General features: G+C 39.1%; 1 pseudogene; it reads left to right on the top strand.

The window, feature by feature from the left end:
- The first annotated feature begins 89 nt into the window (after nt 1–89).
- Nucleotides 90–14,459, top strand: LOC110218231 (ADP-ribosylation factor 1-like; annotated as a pseudogene).
- The last annotated feature ends 4,898 nt before the right edge of the window (nt 14,460–19,357 follow it).

Raw genomic sequence — 19,357 nt, 5'->3', positions numbered from 1 at the left:
GTGAAGCAAATAAATAGCTGTCTTTTATCTGACCTACATGTATCTTATATAGCTTTCTAACATATTTTGGGGGGGGGGTTACTCTCAAAATGAATCAAACCCGAGCTTTAAGGACTGTTAGGTAGGGGCAAGAAAAGAGTCTGACCTTTTTCTTTTTTTCTTCAGAGTACAGGTTCCTCCAGAACTGAATTTGGTCAACATATGAGCTTAGAGCTAGAGGCCCCTTAGCAGGAGAGCAACCAGCTGATCTATTGTTTCCCATAAAATTACAGTTTGGACCAAATTCTGCTCTAACCTTTTATGTTTCTATCAAATGGAAAGGAAGGGATGGGTGTAAGACATATTTCAAAGGAAGAATGGCCTGAACTGTGAATGATTCACTATGATGAGGGAAAGGGATGAGTCAAAACAGATTATAATGGCATCAGCCTGTTGCCAAATACATTACTGTAATCTGTTATTGGGATAGAAGTCCCCTGGTGATGTGAGCATTTAGAAGTATTGCCTTTTGAACTGATACCAGAAGATAACAGCTCTCCAGTGCTACACAACGTATAATGAAGAGATATGTTGCTACTCTGGTTGCTGAGACAATTGACTTTATTTCGATTTTCCACAGTTTTACCATTATTGAGGCCAGTAATCCTTCATTCAGTTCAACAAATATTTGTTAAAGTTCTACTATGTGTGAGGCACTGTGCTAGAGATTGAGGAAATAGACTATCATTACTATGATTTTATTTTTATAAATCTATACAAGGACCTGTGATTTTATTGGAAGGAAAAAGAAGGAAACAAGCATTTGTTAAGCTGTACTATCTCTGCTCTGAGGACTTGCCAAGCCCTTTTCAGGGCTGCTCATTTGCTGCATTCCCAGCCATTGCCAGTTGTCTTGACTTTTGTCCTGCCACTGGACTTTGATGACTCTGAAAGAGAGAGTGAGGCTGGTGACTTTGTGCAACTCTACCTCACTTAAATCCAATTCAAGTACAAGTCAAGATACATTACCAGTGAAGTCATTGTCCTCTTCAAAAGTGAAGGACAAATAACAGTAACAGCTATGTGCTGGCGTTGCACTAAGCACTGTATGAATATGATCTCATTTAATCCTAACAACAATTCTGGGAGGTGGTAACTGTACGCACTATTTTACACATAAGGAAACTGAGGCAGATTGAGGCTAAGGGCCTTGCCCTGGGTCACACATTTAGTGTCTGAGGTTGGATTGAACTTAGTCTTCTTGACTCTAGGCCTAGCTCTCTATCCACTCTTATACCACCCAGCTGACTCTGATTGTTACCGTGGAACTCCTTCCAGTGGAAGAGATCACAGTCCGTCTCTAATTTATAGCCTCTCAGAGAACTACTGAAGGCTCAGAGAGATTACATGGATTTTTGGTGGTTACCTAGCTAATTAAATGTTGGAGGTAGCATTTGAACCCAGATCTTCTTTACTCCTAGTTGAGTACTCTAGTCATTGCAATATGCTGTGTCTTGTTTTTGGGGACTCATATAAATATGGTTTAATTCATTTTTATAGTATTTGTAACAGTATAATAATAATAGCTAGTATTTGTATCACTCTTTAAGATTTGCAAAGTGATTTACAAATATTATCTCATTTTATCCTCACAGCAACCCTAGGAAGTAGATCCTGATTATTATTATTATTATTATTATTATTATTATTATTATCATCATCATCATCTCTCCCAATTTACAGATGAGGAAATTGAGATTAAATGACTTGCTCAGGGTTACACAGCTAGTAAATGTCTAAGGCTGGAGTTGAACTCAGGTCTTCTGGACTCCAAGTCTAATGTTCTTTCCAGTGGGTTACCTCTATGAATACCTTATAAGAATCTATTTGGGGGGATGAAAATCTCCTGACCTACTTTCTACTTTAACATCATCACTACTAATAACATAACTAATAATAACAATAGATCCTTGCCTGTGCCCCTGAAGCTCTGGTGTCCTCTTAGGCACAAGCCGATTTCTCTGAGGTACAAATAAAGCAAGATAGGGGGAAAATGATCTCAACTGTTCATCTTTCTTGAAGCACAATGACCTCAGTTTCCAACTCATAGATCTAAGGGTTGACAATGATGGGAGAGAGATAGGCTTAGTCTTTCAGATTTGGAGCTCTGCTTTCCACATGTACATGACAGTCATAACTTGTTATACTTCTCCCCATGTTTCTTTTACATAGTTTAGAAATCTTGGCAATAGGAATGTGTCCTTGGTACCATCTCATGTGGCAGCTGAGCTGCTCTGGGGTGTGAAGACTGGCTAATAAATATAGCTTTGGAGTGAGAAAGATCACCAGGTACCAGTTGAAATAAAGCAGGAATTTGAAAGAGCCAGCAAAGGACATCATTGGCTACCATTACACCCATGACCAGCTCTCATCTGATGTCCATACTCAAGAAAAATTTCAATGATTTCTTCAATTAAATTCTGTGATACAGGTTTGGGTTGTACAGGACATTTTATGTGACATTTGGGACACTGCAATAGTAAAAGCAGTCCATACCAGTTTGTGTGCTGCCTTCCACAGGATGTTATTTTATTAACCAATGAGCAAGTGTAATTATATTATATGCCCACCAGCTGGCATTATACTCAATCACTAGCCTGGTGGTCTCATCAAGATCAATATGACACATACATAAAAGGTTCTCCTCCTCAACCCTCCTTCCAACCCTCCACCCCCCAAGCATCACTCCATTCTTTGAAGTTGGGCAATAAAACCCATTATGGCCAGATTCAGAATTGATCTAGGGCACTGATATCAAACTCAAATAGAAATGAGGGCCACAAAATTATATATAAGGATCCCTGCAGGTCATATATGGACATAGAAAAACCACATTATCTATATTCTATTGTATTTTTATTTACTTTGCTAAATATTTCCCAATTACATTTTAATCTGATACTGGCAGCCCTGGGAGTGTGGCCTGTGGGCAGAATGCTTGACACCTTTGATCTAGGACATAATATAGCACACGATTTCAAAATGACTAAGAATAGGAAAAAAATTCCTAATTTTTCTTCTTTGTCTTGACCCCTCCCCTCAACACACACACACATAAACACATTCATAGAAAATAGACAAAAAAGAGAACAAAAAAAGGAAAGAAAATAGACAATGTTCTGTGACCATATCCTTTATTACAATGATCTTGAAACTCTTTTGGTCATACGTTTTTATCAGGAAAAATGTTTCAGCATGCATGACGCACACAAATATATATATAATATTAATAAATTAAATGTGTATTACTGTGATAATTCTGTACATTATAAAAGCAACTAAAATAGAAATTTAAAAGAATGAGACAAAGAAATACGCAATATTTTTGAACATTTTATTTTAACAATACCAAACCCCCTTTTTGATCTTGCTAAAAAAAATTGTGGTGAGAGAAAATTATAGAGAGAACATTTTAGTGAGAGTAATGTGATTAAATATGCTCCACCACTTTTTAAAATTTAGATTTAACACTTCATGCTACAGTGATTCAAAGGTCTGGTTCTAAGTTTAGTTTATTTCAATATTTGGTGTTACTGGTTTGTCATAGCTGAAAAAGATATCTCACAGAGATCCAAATGAAAGAAAGGCACCGTTGGCTGCACTTATTAAACCATGGTCCTCGTTTTTCAGTCTTTTCTACTTATTATGCAAAGGTTTTCATTGAAATTCACCCACTAGATTTACATCTTCCCTGATGCGAGAGAAGGTATTTGATCTAGGTAGTGAGAAGGGGGCATCAGCAAAGTAGACAGCAAGGCGCCTGGGTAGGCTCTGGTTTCCTGGTAGGGAATGGCCTTCATTCACTTACCAAGTACTTAGCTAGACATGAACTGATGGCTAGAATTATACATTAGGAGACTGCTATCTTTCATGGATTAATAGATAAACCCCGATACTGCAAATGCAGATCTCCAAATATTCTGGATAACTCCAGCAATAAACTGAAGTGGAACTAGATCTTTACCACAGACAAAAATGTTACCCACAATCATATGGACATAACATTGAACCATAAAAGCTAAAGAATTACTTTTTTTTTTTGGCTAGGCCTTTGGGTTAAGTGACTTGCCCAGAGTCACATAGCTAGTAAGTATCAAGAGTGTGAGGCCAGATTTTAACTCAAGTTCTCCTGACTCCAGGGCCAGTGCTCTATCCACTGCCCCAACTAACTGCCCCCAAGAATTACATTTTTAATAGAGGTTGCCATACCAAATACTCACAATCTCCAAACACCATGGAGCAAACACTTCCAAAATATAGGCACAGCATGAGGTGCACATCATCACTGTTGACTGGTGTTGCATGTAGAATACTTTCTTTGAGTCTATATAGAGGACGGGGTGTATGGGGTATTCAGGAGGACTAGCTCCTCTGGTGTGAAGGCTTACTGAGCCCTTTTCAGGGCTCATACACCTTTGGTCTCCATCTGTCACCCAACTCTCACCTGTGGCTCCAAGAAGCTGCAGTATGTGCAGTGGACATACCCCCAACAAACTGTATTAGTAGATGAGCTAAACCAGGTTGGGGATAACTAACAGGCCTCAAACCCATTGGTGAGGTAGTCTGATGTCTACCCCAAACATGTGAAGACTTTCCCTGGTGGAATGTGCAGATAAAAACAATTTGTTCCAATAGCAATGAAGAAGGTAAAGTAGGCACTATGGAGTGTTTAGAGTTTAGTCAGGCATCACAGATGGCAAAGTCATCCACTGCATCCCAGGTCATTGTCACTTGTCTTGACTTTTGTCCTGACACTGGACTCAATGACTCAGGAAGAGAGAATGAGGTTGATGACTTTGGACAAGTCTCTCTCAATTCATGTGCAAATTAAGACATCACTCACGATGTTGTTGGTCCTCTTCAAAAATGAAGGACAAACAACAACAGAGGATAAGTTTACATAATACTACTTTTATTCAATTACAAAAATCAGGGGAAATGCCTTCCTGGGCTGACCAGGCCTCTCTCTTTTAGGAATTAGATAAATGCTCAATAAGAATGGAGCAAAAAATTTCAATATATAGTCTTCCAAATTGGTAAAGACCGATAAAGGTTTTCATTAAGATTAAAATACAGTGCTATCATCATTTCCTAATATTTTCCTAAAGAGAGAATGGGGGGGGGGGGAAGTAAAGGGAATATATTTGTATGTTTCCAAACTAGAAAGACAATCACATGGCTAGAATTATTCACAAGTCATAATCCTTTATCAACTAATAAGACAAATCCCTATACTATAAATACAAATACCATAAAATCTCTGAGAATTCATGAAAGAGACTTTATTGGAACTGGAGAATTATTATTGACAGAACTGTCGCCCACAAGCTGTTGCGGCCACAGTTGTTCCCTACACATAGCTTGCCACTGATCTGTATTTGTGGGAGAGCATTCACCATATTTATGGAAGACATGTTTTGTTACTAGGCTTTTGTTTTTGCTATGCCATTTCAGTAAGAGCTTTTGCCTTAAGTTAATTCTGTCTTCTGACTGGCTAGATTAAAGAAAAATGCACTGGTGGATGCATTAAAATCTCTGATGTAAGGAGTATACACTGATAGAATAGTTGTCCCCAGGGGAAAATGACCTGTGAGTGTCAAGGTAGCCCAAATGGACTGCTACAGATATAAAAAGTGGCATTTTACCAGAAAGACATTTCAACCATATTATGGTTCTGTCTAGCCTTAGACATATTATCATTTTTCCTAAATAGAACTGGGTAAGGTTTCCAAGTTAAAGAGGGAGTCGTACCAAAATATCTTATGAATCACTTCATGTACATAGAGGATACTAAGTGATATGGCTCCATCAAAAAACACATGAAACAAATTACTATAGTGTTGCACTTAATATACACTTTTGAAAACCAGACATAACAGAAGTTCAGCTTCATAGACAATATTCTCTTTCTGTTCTTTGTGCATTGAAATACTCAGGTTTGCCAAGCGCATAAAACACATGAAATGGCTTCTTCATCTCATGACTCTTCAGTGTTATAAAAATGTCATTTGGAATGGCAAGTATAAAATTCTTAATTTATGACAATGAAAAATTGAGATCTAAACCTTTGACTTTGAATCCAAGGGTCCAGACATGGTATATTAAGCATAAAGCTATCAAGGAAAAACTATCTTTTTGTACGTCAAAAGGCTCACTGGCAAATCTAAAATCAAAGCTCGATAGGAAGAATGCATTTAAAGCAACTAACAGTCCATGATAACATTTTGAAAAATATACATTCAGAACTATAAAATGGGCAATAACATATTTGGAAATTATCCTAACAGAAAACCATGTAATATTTATATATGATATATAATTAACACCAGATCTATCATCCTAAGACAGTTATAGAAAGTTAAACACTTCCTCATCTGAAAGGAGGAAGAAGATTGATAGATTTTCCAAGTATATACAGTAAACAGGTTAAAAACACACAAAAATATTTTTACAATAGACATAATTTTCTTTTTTCTTTTTTTTTTTAGCAAAAAGAATAGTTCGTTTATTGGCTTTCTCGAGAAAGGGCTCCCTCAGAGCACCCAAAAGATGGTGCCGACTGAAAAGAGCGGTACTGTGTTCAGCTCAGCAGATTATATAGATCCTAACCGCCATACCCCCACCCACCCACTGGCTCTTCTTCCCATTGGCTGGGCTTCAGAGCTCACAGTCTAAGCGGGGAAACTTCTCCCCATCACCAAGGACAAAAAGGGTGAGAAACAGGGCCAACAACTAGGGAAGGGGCCTGAGGAGGGATAGAATCCTGGTGAATAGGATGTGGCTCTGTCACCTGATCTTGTGACACTTTGCTTTCTCAGCAAGGCAACTTTTGAGAAATGTAGGGAGGGGTCAACACCACTGAGGGGGCTTCACTATTTCAGTATTCCATTCAATCCCCTCCTCTTATTTTCAATCTTTTGAAGACCCTTCACACCACTCTTGGTAAACCTCATCAACCAAGTCTTCCCCTCCCTTGGGACCCCAACGTTCTTCTGCTACAAGGTAATCTACTACTAGCCTACGTTGGAGGACCGCTTCTCTTGTCAGAGTTGCCTGATCTGCTAATAAGAATAGACACCATTTTCACCAAGTAATAGTAAAGACGGACAATAGGTATATGCCAGTGGATTCATTGAAGCCTATGAAAATGCTGAGATCCAAAAGTAGAGTCAAAATGCCCTCCATGGGTAACATTCCCAAGGAATAAAAATAGCTGGCATTTATATAGGACTTTTTTCAGATTTACAAAGTGCTTTCCAAATAATATCTCATTTTATCCTCTCAATAACCCTGGGAGGTAAGTGTTATGATGGGAGAAATGAAGCAGAAGTTAAGTGACTTGTCCAGGGTCGTGTAGCTAATAAGTGTCTGAGGATGAATCTGAGCTCAGGTCTGTCTAACTCCAGGTCTAGTGTTCTATCCATTGCATCCCCTCACTGCCTGAACTCGAGCAGGAAGAAGCATCAAAGAAATGGCCAAGTCTATTTGAAAAACTCTATAGACTAGTTTAAAGAAACTGAAATTTATCATAGCAATTCAGACTCAAATCATTGCTACCAGAAATTATGGAAATAAAGTGCCCTTTAATGACCCCAATGCACATCATGAAAGAAAATAGTAAAAACAACAACTCTGTTAGGTGCCCCTGGAAGTTGTGAAAATTGAGCAATTATAGAAAACCTAGGAAGACATGATCAGGTGGCCAGAATTATCCAGCAGAAGTACACTTCCTTTCACAAATGAACAGATGACAAATCCCCATACTACAAATACAGACCATCAACTATCCTTAGGAACTAAAGAAAACTATACTGGAATAGGAGCATTATCAAAAATAAAACTATTGCCTGCAATGACTCAAACATCTTATTAATTCATAACAACTTTAAAACAACTATTGCCCTAGCTTTTTGCTGTAGTGAAGGACTAGAAACAAAGTAGAGAATGGATGAACATATCCTGGTATATAAATGTAATGGAATATTATTACATCAAAAGAAATGATAAATGTGACATATTCAGAGAAACTTGGGAAGACTTATAAGACCTGAAACTAAGTGAAGCAGGACCAGAAGAACAATTGATTCAGTGACTACAATCATGTAAAAGAAAATAACTTTGAAAGAATACAGAATGCTGATCAATGCAGGGGTCAATCATGGCTGCAGAAGACTGAAAAGCCATTTACATCTTGACTGAAAGCTGATATACTAGAAGTACAGAGTGAGATATGTATTTTTAGACACAATGCATTGTTGCTTGGTTTTACTTAGAGGAGCTGGGGGGAATTGTTGTAGTAATGCAAAAAAGAAAAAAGAGAACCAACGCAATATTTTAAAATACTTAAGAAATGGTTTCAGAAAAATCTGGGAAATCTTATATGAACTGATGCAAAGTGAAAAAAGCAGAAGCAGGAGAACATTGTATACAGTAACAGCAATAGTGTAACAATGATTAGCTGAGAAAAACTTAGCTCCTCTGATCGATACAATGATCCATGACAATTCCAAAGAACTAATTTTAAAAAATCCTCTGGCTTTGTTAAACAAATTAACATTCTTATTTTTAAATTTGAGTTCCAATTTCTCTCCCTCCCTCCCTCTCTCTCCCCTCCTTGAGAAGGTAAGTATTTGACATAGGTTATACATGTGCAATCATGCAAAATATTTCCATATTATCTGTGCTTCAAAAACCAAGAACAATTAAGTTTTTTTTTTTAATGAGCTTCAATCTGCATTCAGATTCTATCAGTTCTTTCTCTGGAAGTGGATAGCATTTTCCATCATAAATTCTTTGGAATTGTCTTGGATCATTGTATTGATGAGAATAGTTAAGTCAGTCACAGCTGATCATCACTACAACATTGCTATTAATGTGTACAATGTTTTCCTGGTTCTGCTCATTTCACTTTGTATCACTTCATATAAGTCTTCCCAGGTTATTCTGAAAACATCCTGCTAGTCATTTCTATAGTATACAATAGCATTCCATCACAATCATATACCACAATTCCAAAGGACTTATGATAAAAAATGCTCTCTGCCTCCAAAGAGAGAACTAACGAACTCTGAATGTAGATTGAAGCATACTTTTTTATTTAAAAAAAGTTTTTTTGCTTTTTTATTTTTTGCAACATGATAATATGGAAATATGTTTTGCATGACTTCACATGTATAATCAAGGAGTAGGGGACAGCAGAAGGAGGCAGAGAATTTAGACTCAAAATTTTACAAAATAAATGTTAAAAAATGTTTAAATGTAATTGAGAAATATTTAAATAAATAAAATATATTAAAATATATAAAAGAGCAGAAGGAAGTTCAGAAGAAGGCAGAGCTAAGCAAGGCAGTTTTGTTACTAGTGTGTTAAATTTCATATATGCTTCTAAAACAAGCAAACTTTTTACACTTACATATACAATCTTCTTTGATGTTCTTTGTGTAACGTAATGAATGACCAATGAGGACCAAATCTTTAAAGCATATGCATTATACTCGGACTGCTGCTAATCTTTTTTTTTTTTTTGCTTTTTGGTGAGGTGATTGAGGTTAAGTGACTTGCCCAGGGTCACACGGCTAGTAAGTGTCAAGTGCCTGAGGCCAGTTTTGAACTCAAGTCCTCCTGACTCCAAGGCCAGAGCTCTATCCACTGTGCCACCTAGCTGCCCCCTCCACCCCCCGCCCCACCCGGTTCCAATCTTGCAGGCTCTGAGCTCCTTTTCCTAACCTTTTACTCATACTGAAGGCAGCTGAATATTTTTCCCCTCAGAGTTCTAGGGGTAACCCTGTGCATCTGGGAGGTTTTCTAGTACTGTCTCCTGGGTCCCCTATCTGATGTGTTATCCCAATATCAAATGACCCATTAATATCTCCCTGATGTCAGTTAACCAATCAACACCACAGCTTTTCTAAAGAGATATTTACCAAGAAGATATAGGAAGACCAAAGCACAACAGTGACCCAAACTGGGAGTATGTTTTCCCACTACACACATTTGTCCCTGGGAAGAAGAGTCTCAAGCTTGAAGTGGTTACTTTTTACAAAACATTCCCCTTCAGATGAGGAGATGAGGGGTAGTATTTCCTTCCTGACTTTGAGAATTCTTTTCTCCATTCTAAGAGTTCCAACCAAGCTCACTTCTAGGTGTGGCATAAACATTGGACAAGTTGCTCCCTTGCTTACACAAGCATAGTATCTTGGCTGCCAGATCAATTCACTGTTGTTGTTGTTCAGTCATTTTCAGTCATGTCCAACTCTTCATGACCCCTTTTGGGGGTTTTCTTGGCAAAGATACTGGAGTGGCTTGCCATGTCCTTCTCCAGCTCATTTTTACAAACGAGCAAACTGAAGCAAACAGGGTTAAGTGACTTGCCCAGGGTCTCACAACTAGTAAGTATCTGAAGCCAGATTTGAACTTAGGTCTTCCTGACTCCAAGCATGATGCTTACTGTCCACTGTGCCACCAAACATTGTTGGACTAGTTCAAATGGGTTATTCCTCAGGGCTGGATCATAACTGGATTTGACTACTGCTGCCATCAACTCTGATTACCGAGGGGACATGTGATGGCTTTTCTGACCTTTCAAAGTTTACCAGGTCCTAACTTGAACTATTCTGTATACCCATTCACTTAAGTTCAAGAAAGAATGATATACAAGAAACAGAGGTGCCATGTGTTTACATGGTGGTTGGATGGGAGAGAAGAATTTAGGGTTAAGTCTGGTCAATGCATACTTGTGAGAGCCTTTTATATTTAGCATTTCTTTTGTTTAAGAAATGTATTATTTGCAATGTATTTGTTCAATCCTCAAGTATATTTTGAAGTCTTCACTTGTAACAAGGGGATTTACTGTCTGTTGGTTTATTAAAGAGACTGAACTTCCGATGCATAATTTTGGCCACAAGAACAAGTCTGTCTATGTATTTTGTAATTGTTCAATTTTAGCCCGATTTCTACTGTTCCATTGTATAATCTGCATGGATTCTTACATCTAGACTCATTAAGAATAACTTTTCCATAATTTCTTGTGACAATGGCCTGAGCCTGAATTGGTATTGTATAAACCAGTCTATTGACCCAGCCATGGGATTTTAGTCATGGAGGACCTTTCGAATCTGCTCTTGGATCTTTTTGTTATTGTTCAGTCATGTCCAACTTTTTGTGACACCATTTAGGGTTTTCTTGGCAATGATACTGGAGTAATTTGCCATTTCCTTCTCAGATGAGGAAACTGAGGCAAATGGGGTTAAATGACTTGCCCAGGTTCACACAGCTAGTAAGTGTCTGAGGCTGGAATTGAACTCATGAATATGAGTCTTCCTGACTCGAGATCCATTGTGCCACCTAGTTGCCTTTCTGATCTTAGCTGTTGTCTATATATACCTAGACAATGGAAATCAGAGAAAGTTAAAACAATATTTTAATAGATGTTGACACACTGAATACTCATAATCTCTAAACAACATAGAATGAAAAGTGTTCAAAATATGGGGACCTAGTGAAAGAAATCAAAACTTGTGGGAACAGTATGAGATATGTATCCCATCATCCTTTCTGATCTTGGAATTGTCCTAAAGATGCTTCTTTCAGTGATCCTACAGAATATTAAATTACAGTCCAATACTTTCATTCAGTTACAAAATGCAGTTATTTCATCCACCTGGGCAGTCATCCATAAAACATTAAATATAAAAGAGTAATAGCAAGGTTGTTGCAGAACAATTTCTATCTGAATGCCAATGAGAAGAATAAGATAAGAATAGTCAACAAGCATTTATTAAGCATTTACCATGTGCCAGGCACTGTGCTAAGCATAGGGGACACAAAGAAAGGGGGGGGGGTTTGATCTCTGCCCTTAAGGAACTTGCATTCTAAAAGGAGACAATATACGTGAGCGTGTATGTGTGTGTGTGTGTGTGTGTGTTTGTACATAGATGTGTTTGTGGTTGTGTATGTACAGGATACCTATTTATATCTGTATGTTGATCTATCTACAAAGTGTAGATGGAGGATTGTTGTTGTTTGTCCTTCATTCTCCTCCCCTCCCCCAAGTGACTTGCAAGTGAATTGGATTTAAGTGAGAGGGGACTATGCAAAGTCACCAGCCTCACTTTCTCCACTGGAGCCATCTGAGTCCAGTGGCCACATATAGATTAGGACAACTGGAGATGGCCCTGTAGATGGAGGACCATCTCTAAAGCAAAGCACTGGGAAAGTAGTAAGGGAGACTGAAAAAAGCATTCTGCAGAAGGTAGAATTTGACCTGAGTCTTAAAGGAAGCCAAGGAAGTCAGGAGATGGAGGTGATGAAGTGATGAAAGAAAGCATTCAAGGTACGAGGAAATAGCCTTCGCAAAGGTACAGGGTTGGGAACTGGAGGGCATAGCTGGATTGTGGGCTGTATAGAAGGGAGTAAACAGGGAGAAGACCGGAAAGGTAGGAAGGGGCCAGTTTGGAAAGGTCATTAAAAGCCAGAAGACTTTATATTTGATCCTAGACTAGGAAACCCTTGGAGTTTATTGAATAGGGGTGATTGTTGTGGTGGTTGTTATCATTCACCCTTCATTCTTGAAAGACATAATGACATCATGAAGGTGATATCTTGACTTGCAAGTAAGTTGGATTTAAGTGAGGCGGAGTTGTACAAAGTCGTCAGCCTCGCTCTCTCCTCCGGAATCATCTGAGTCCAGGCAAGATAAAAGTCAAGATAACTGGTGATGGCCCAGGATGCAGTGGGGGACCTTGGCCTTTTTAAGCTAAGGTCTTTCAGTAGGGGTAGTGGTAATATGGTGAGACCTGTGCTTTAGGAAAATTGCTTTGGCAACTAAGTGAAGGATGGAGGATGGCTTAGATTGGGAAGAGATTTGAGGCAGGGAGACCAACCAGCAATAGTGCAATAGTCCAGGCATGAGACAATGAGGCCTTTGCACCAATGTAGGGGAGAGAAAGGAACATACAGGAAAAATGTTGTGAAAACAAAAATGACAAGACTTGACCATAGATTGGTTATGTGGGCTGAAGAAGTGAGCCAAGGATGACATGAAGGTTGTGAGTCTAAGTGATTGGGACTGTGATGCCCTAAACAGCAATAGGGAGGTTGAGAAGAGGAAAGGGTTTAGAAGAAAAGGTATATTTATATAGTTCTTTAAAGTTGCAAAGTTTTTAATATGTATCATTTCAGTTCCACGTAACAACTACCCTGGGAAGTAGTTTCTAAATGTACTGTTATCCCCATTTTACAGATGAGTATGCTGATGCTCAGGATACTTAAATGACTTGCCCATGATCACAATGATAGTCATTTTTAGTCAGTCATTCGATTAGCATTTATTAAGTAACTACCGTGTTACAATACAGCCAGGCACTATGCTAAGGGATGCCAAGGGGCTGGGGGGAGGAAATAGTCTCTGCCCTCACAGTCTAATGGGAGAGACAACATATAAACAACTATGTTCAAAAAAGCTATATATAAGATAAATTGGAAATAATCAACAGAGGGAAGGTAGGAGAATTAGAGGGTTTGAGAAAGGCTCCTTGGAGAGTGGGGAATTTTAGCTGGGACTTTTTAAAGCATTCCAGGGAAGCATGGAGGTAGAGATAAGGAGAAAGAACATTTTAGGCATGGGAGACAGCCAGTAAAAATGTAGGTTAAAGGAATAGCAAGGAGGTCAGTGTCACTAGGTCACAGAGTATGTTAAGAATGGAAGAATGTGGGCACTGATGCGGCTGCCATCGGGAGCTGCAATCTTGTGGAAGCAAAACCAAAGGCTGGAGAGCCGATAAAAATGAAGCGGCAGCCACTCCTGGGTGAGGAGACTGGAAGCCTGTGGCTCAGGAACGGGGAGGTTCCTTTTGCCAACATTCAACATATCACACTTGGAACGTATGGGATATATTTGCTAACCTCTTCAAGGGACTCTTTGTCAAAAAAAAAATGCAGGTTCTAACGGTTGATCTGGATGCTGCAGGAAAGACAACTATTTTGTCCAATCTGAAACTGGGTGAAATAGTAACTACTATTCTGACTACAGGTTTCAACATAGAAGCTGTAGAATACAAAAATATTAGCTTCACGGTGTGGTATGCAGGTGGCCAGAGCAAAATTTGACCCCTATGACTCCATTACTTCCAGAACACAAGGACTGATTTTTGTGGTTGACAGTAATGACAAGAACGAGTGAATGGGGCCCAAGAAGAACTGATGAGAATATTGGCAGAGGATGAGCTTAGAGATGCTGTCTTATTAACGTCTGCTAACAAACAACATCTTCCCAATGCCATGAATGCAGCTGAAATTACAGATAAACTTGGACTGCATTCTCTTCCTCATAGAAACTGGTACATCCAAGCCACCTGTGCGACTAGTGTATATGGACTCTATGAACTGACTGGTGGTCCAATCAGCTCCGAAACCAGAAATGAAACAACAACGTTCCTCCTTCCTCTTTCCTTCTCTCCCTCTTATTTTCTCCTATTCGCCCTTTGCCTTATTCTCATGGGGCAGACTATGTGGTATCGACTGCAGGAAGCTGTTTTTTTCCTATTCCTTGTCACAGTATGTATTTATACTGTGCTGCAAATGTGACAAACACAGGCCTGAAAACAGGTTTCTTATTTAACCTAAATAGTTTTTGTTTCCAATGGGACAGTTTCTGGCACTCCTATGCAATATTACTCAGCTTTTTCTATTATAAAAAAATCTACTCACCATTTAGTACTGGGAAAGGATTTTAAGTACATTGACACTTGGGTTACTGAGGGTTAATGCGCAGCAGCACAGCTGAATGTTACTCCTACTGGCTTGTGAGATCTGTGTTGAGATCCATTTTGGTGGTGGGTTTTTAACCTGAACTTAGTGTATTTTTTTAAATTGTAAAAAAAATTAAAAAGACAAGTAAAACACTTGAACACACAGAACAGAGAAATATGCTTAGTGTAGGTTTTGCAACAACTTGAATACCAGACCGTAATTGTCAGCGGTTTCTCTTTTGAAGCTTGAGAAATGAAGATAAAAATCAAACAAGTGATGGATTTTGCATGGTTAAAATAGAGATCCACGTAATTCTATGTGTTTGGATCTTTATGTATATCATAGAGTTTGTTGCTTGTATTTGTGATCACATGGATACTTATTAGGGAAAAAAGCTTTGAGGTTGCGGTTCAGAGCAGACTGCCCATTAAGAGCATTAGATCTTCAATCATAAACCGTTTATAACTGGATTTCACTCTCCGACCTGTCCTCGGCTCCCTCCTCCCCCTCCACAGTTCAGGTTATGATTAGTTCTCCATCACACTTGAATAACTCTTAGGAAGGACACAAATGATGGCTGGTTATAAACACTGAGAAGAGCTTTCTGACATATCTGGACAACAAAAAAGCAGCCTTTTAATTTTGGTGAAGTGTGTGGTGCTTCTGTTTGAAACCTCTCCACAGTAAGAACAGCCTACATTAGCTCCAAAGCTTGGCTGGAGATATTTCAAAAACACAGTCAAGAACACCAGGCATTTCTCTGTGGTGTCTAGGTTTTGAAAGGAAATAAATTGAGCATGAGAGCTTGGGGAGTCATTCCATTCTAGAAGTACTCGGTCCCATTTTGGAACAATCTCTCTATCTGTCTATATGTGAAATGTCCTTTACTATCCCTCATTACTACAAGGGTCAGATTTGCCATCTGGAAAAAAAAAGATCTTTACTTTTTTCCCCCCTTTTTGTATTTTGATGAACACTGAAGAAGCTGGAGCTGTTAAGCTTTATCTCGGGAAAAATTCAGAACTGGTTTGTTTGGCCTTATGGAAGCTTACTGTTTTCAGTACACAATCGGTAATCAATTATTTTGTATACTTGTTTTCAGTTTTCATCTCGACAAATAATCTCTGTAATCAAAATGATTAGAATAAAATCTCTGAACTATTAAAAAAAAAAAGAATGGAGGAAGAGCTTGGAAGAGAGTAAGTACAAGAAGACCAGAAAGGTAGGAAGGGGCCAAGTTATAAAGAGCAGGATTTCAGAGGCAAGATTCCCATTGTACTTTCCTACCTATATATAAAAGTCTCTGATTTTTAGAAATGGTAAGCATCTTTTATGATTCTTGTTTAGATGAGGAAACTGAAGCCCAGAGAGACAAACTAACTTCCTCAAAATAACACAGTTAGTTTGAGGCAGAGACTCTGGTTCAGGGCTTTTTGTCTCTGCCTGACAGCTGAATAAAGCACAGTATTAACTGGTTCACCATGAGGTTGAGAATGTACTAATCTCCAATGCCAAATCATAACTATTAATCATGCTTCCAGCTGGACTAAATAGAAATGAGAGAAATCCACTACAGGTAGACTTGAGAAACAAGGAGCTGGTCATGTTCCCATGGGTATGGAGGTATTTGATGTATGAGGGTAAGGAGTATTTATATCTCTATACACTCTTTCATTCACTCAGCAAACATTTGGGTAACTACTCTCTGCTATCAAGGTGATTAAATTGGCAGATCCCTGCCTTCAAGGAGCTTATAATCTAGGTACTCATATATCTATTCCAGAGAGGAACATCCAGACAGAAACCCTGACCATTTAGGGAAGGGGGAAGGGAATAAGTGTTTAAGTGCTTACTATATACCAAGCACCATGCTAAGGGCTTTACAAATATCTTATTTAATCCTCACAATAATCCTGTTAGGTGGGTGCTGTTATTATTCCCATTTTACAGTGAAAGAAACAGGCAGACAGAAGTTAAGTGACTTGCCTAGGGTCACACAGTTAGGAAGTATCTGAAGCTGTATTTGAATGAAAGTATTCCTGCCTCCAGGCTCTCTATCCACTGTTCTACCCAGCTGCCTAGGTCCATTAATGGCCACAAGCTGAACAGCACTGTGGAGTGGACATAGCATCCAATTTGGAATCAGGAAAATCTGGGTTCAGATCTCATCTCCAACACTTATTTATCTTAGTGGTCATGAGCAATTCATCTAGCTTCTGTGAGCACCAGCTTTCTCATCTATAAAATGGGAAGAATACCTATAGCACCTACCTTGTAAGGTTCAAATGAGACAATCTATGTAAAATGTTTTATAAATCTTAAAGTTTGTATAAATGTCTACTGTTATTATCTTTTTTGTTATTGTTAGGGAGGGAATGCAATAATTGGCATGACATAGTTGATTAAGCCTTTATTGGAAAGGAGGGGGAGAAAACTAATCTAATCTCCCTTTCCCTTACTAACCTGTCCAGAAATCCAGCTGTGTTGTCATGACAACTCCCAACAGGCTCAAGCTGACTTCATAGCACCACAATTAATACAGACAGGAAGGGGCTGAACCCAGTAATATGGAACCCAGGCCTAGGAAGGGGAGAAGTCAGTCCTCCACCACAATGTAAGCACAATAAAAATCCACAGACCGACACCAAACATTGTCTAAGTTGTCCAGAAAACTGTGGTGCTCAAAACATCAGCAAATTGTATTATATTGTGCATAACCTCATATTTGGAAAATGATGGCTTGGCCCATTAGGTTTCATTACGGATTCTCCTCACCCTCTGTCTTAGTCACTTTCTAGAAGGGCTGGATTATTCCTCTCCCCCTATGCCCTCCCCAGCCTCCGCCCCCTCTCCCCCACACTACTCCACTCCCACTGCTGATTCCTACCTGAAGTCTTAATCTTGTGCAGAGAGGAGACAACTGAGCTGGTTGCCATGGGGACGCCAAGGCTATCACATAATACACAGAATGTTTTATGGCATATGGAGAATGAGCAGAGGGAGCTGGGCAACTCCAGAGAAACAATGAGCCCCAGCTTCTGCTGTCACATCCTCTGGCAGAAAATCAATTTAGGATATGGGGAGATCTAGGGAGGCTGGACCAAAAGATAAAGAGAAACAAATGTTTTCAAATGGGTTTCCATGGAGTAGAGGAAAAGAAGTCATGCTCAACTTCAATACATCACCAACTGCCCCTGCTCTTTTTTATTTTTATTTTTTGGTAGTAGCTGGGGTGGGGGAAAGGGGACAACCAGATAAAGAGAAATCTGAGACACAATGGGGAGTCAGGGATTTTAAAATAGTCACAGTGCTAATTTACTTTGAAGATCTGTAATGGGGCAACTTTCGAGCATCTTTTTTTTTAACTTAAGCATCTTTTATTCTCTCCCTGTCTCTGTCTGTCTGTCTGTCTGTCTGTCTGTCTGTCTCTCTCTCTCTCTCTCTCACACACACACACACACACACACACACACACACACGGCTAAGCCAGGCACTTGGGTTTAGAACTGTGAGTCAGGGAGGTAATGTGTGGGAGAATGAAGGAGGTATAGGACCAGAAGATGCCCCTCACTTGCACACACAAGGAGAGCTGTCATCACAGTCTGTGTTCATTCAGTGAAGTGTACCCAAAGCAGGCTGAGAGGAGGAGGAAAGAAGAGGAGAAAGAGGATAGAAGGGGATTACTGGGAGATGATCAGAAGGGAAAGAGTGGTGCCCTTAAAAAGAAAAAAAAATCATTATACCTTAGGATAGGCTCTTATTTCAATTCCAGGAAAGATAATAATGATAGGTCATATTCACATAGCGATTTTAAGGTTTGCAAAGTGTATTACACATATTATCTCATTTGATTTAAGCAATCCTTTGAGACAGGGACTATTTACTATTCCTATTTTATAGATGAGGAAGCTGAACATAGCCCAGTGGAGAAGCACACTGGGTTTGGAGGAAAAAAACCCAGGTCAAGATCCTGGTTCTATACCATATTTCCTGTGTGACTTTGAGCAAGATAATATCTATTGGGGGGCAGCTAGGTGGCACAGTGGATAGAGCATCAACCCTGGATTCAGGAGCACTTGAGTTCAAATCTGGCCTCAGATATATAACACTTACTAGCTGTGTGACCCTGGGCAAGTCACTTAACCCCACTGCCTAGTCAAAAAAACAAAAAAACAAAACAAAGATAATATCTACTGGGGCCTCAGTTCCTCTTACCTGAGATGAGGGTATTGGACTGGATGGCTTTGAAAGGGTGTGCCCCATTTATACTTCAACAAAGTTAAAGTTCTTGGGGGTCAAAGACAGAGACAGTGATTCATAAAGTTGAGGCCCTTTCAGGTCTCAACTAAGCATTCCACACCTTGAAAGAGGTATGAAGCTTTGAATATTTCAATGCATATGAAAAGGCCAGAAAAGAAAATGAACTGCACCACAGCCCAGCGTACCTTAATATCTTTGTCCCCAGCCAGTCATTTGCATGAGATCCCAAAAGAATATGTGAGATATAACTATGTTGTCACCATAAGCAAACATGGGGTCCCTCAGTGAGGAAACCTTGCTAAAAACCAGA

Source organism: Phascolarctos cinereus, unplaced genomic scaffold (assembly GCF_003287225.1).
Source record: "Phascolarctos cinereus isolate Bilbo 61053 unplaced genomic scaffold, phaCin_HiC Scaffold_5;HRSCAF=322, whole genome shotgun sequence".
In the NCBI taxonomy this organism is placed as follows: Eukaryota; Metazoa; Chordata; class Mammalia; order Diprotodontia; family Phascolarctidae; genus Phascolarctos; species Phascolarctos cinereus.
This window is presented reverse-complemented; position numbering and strand designations above follow the sequence as displayed.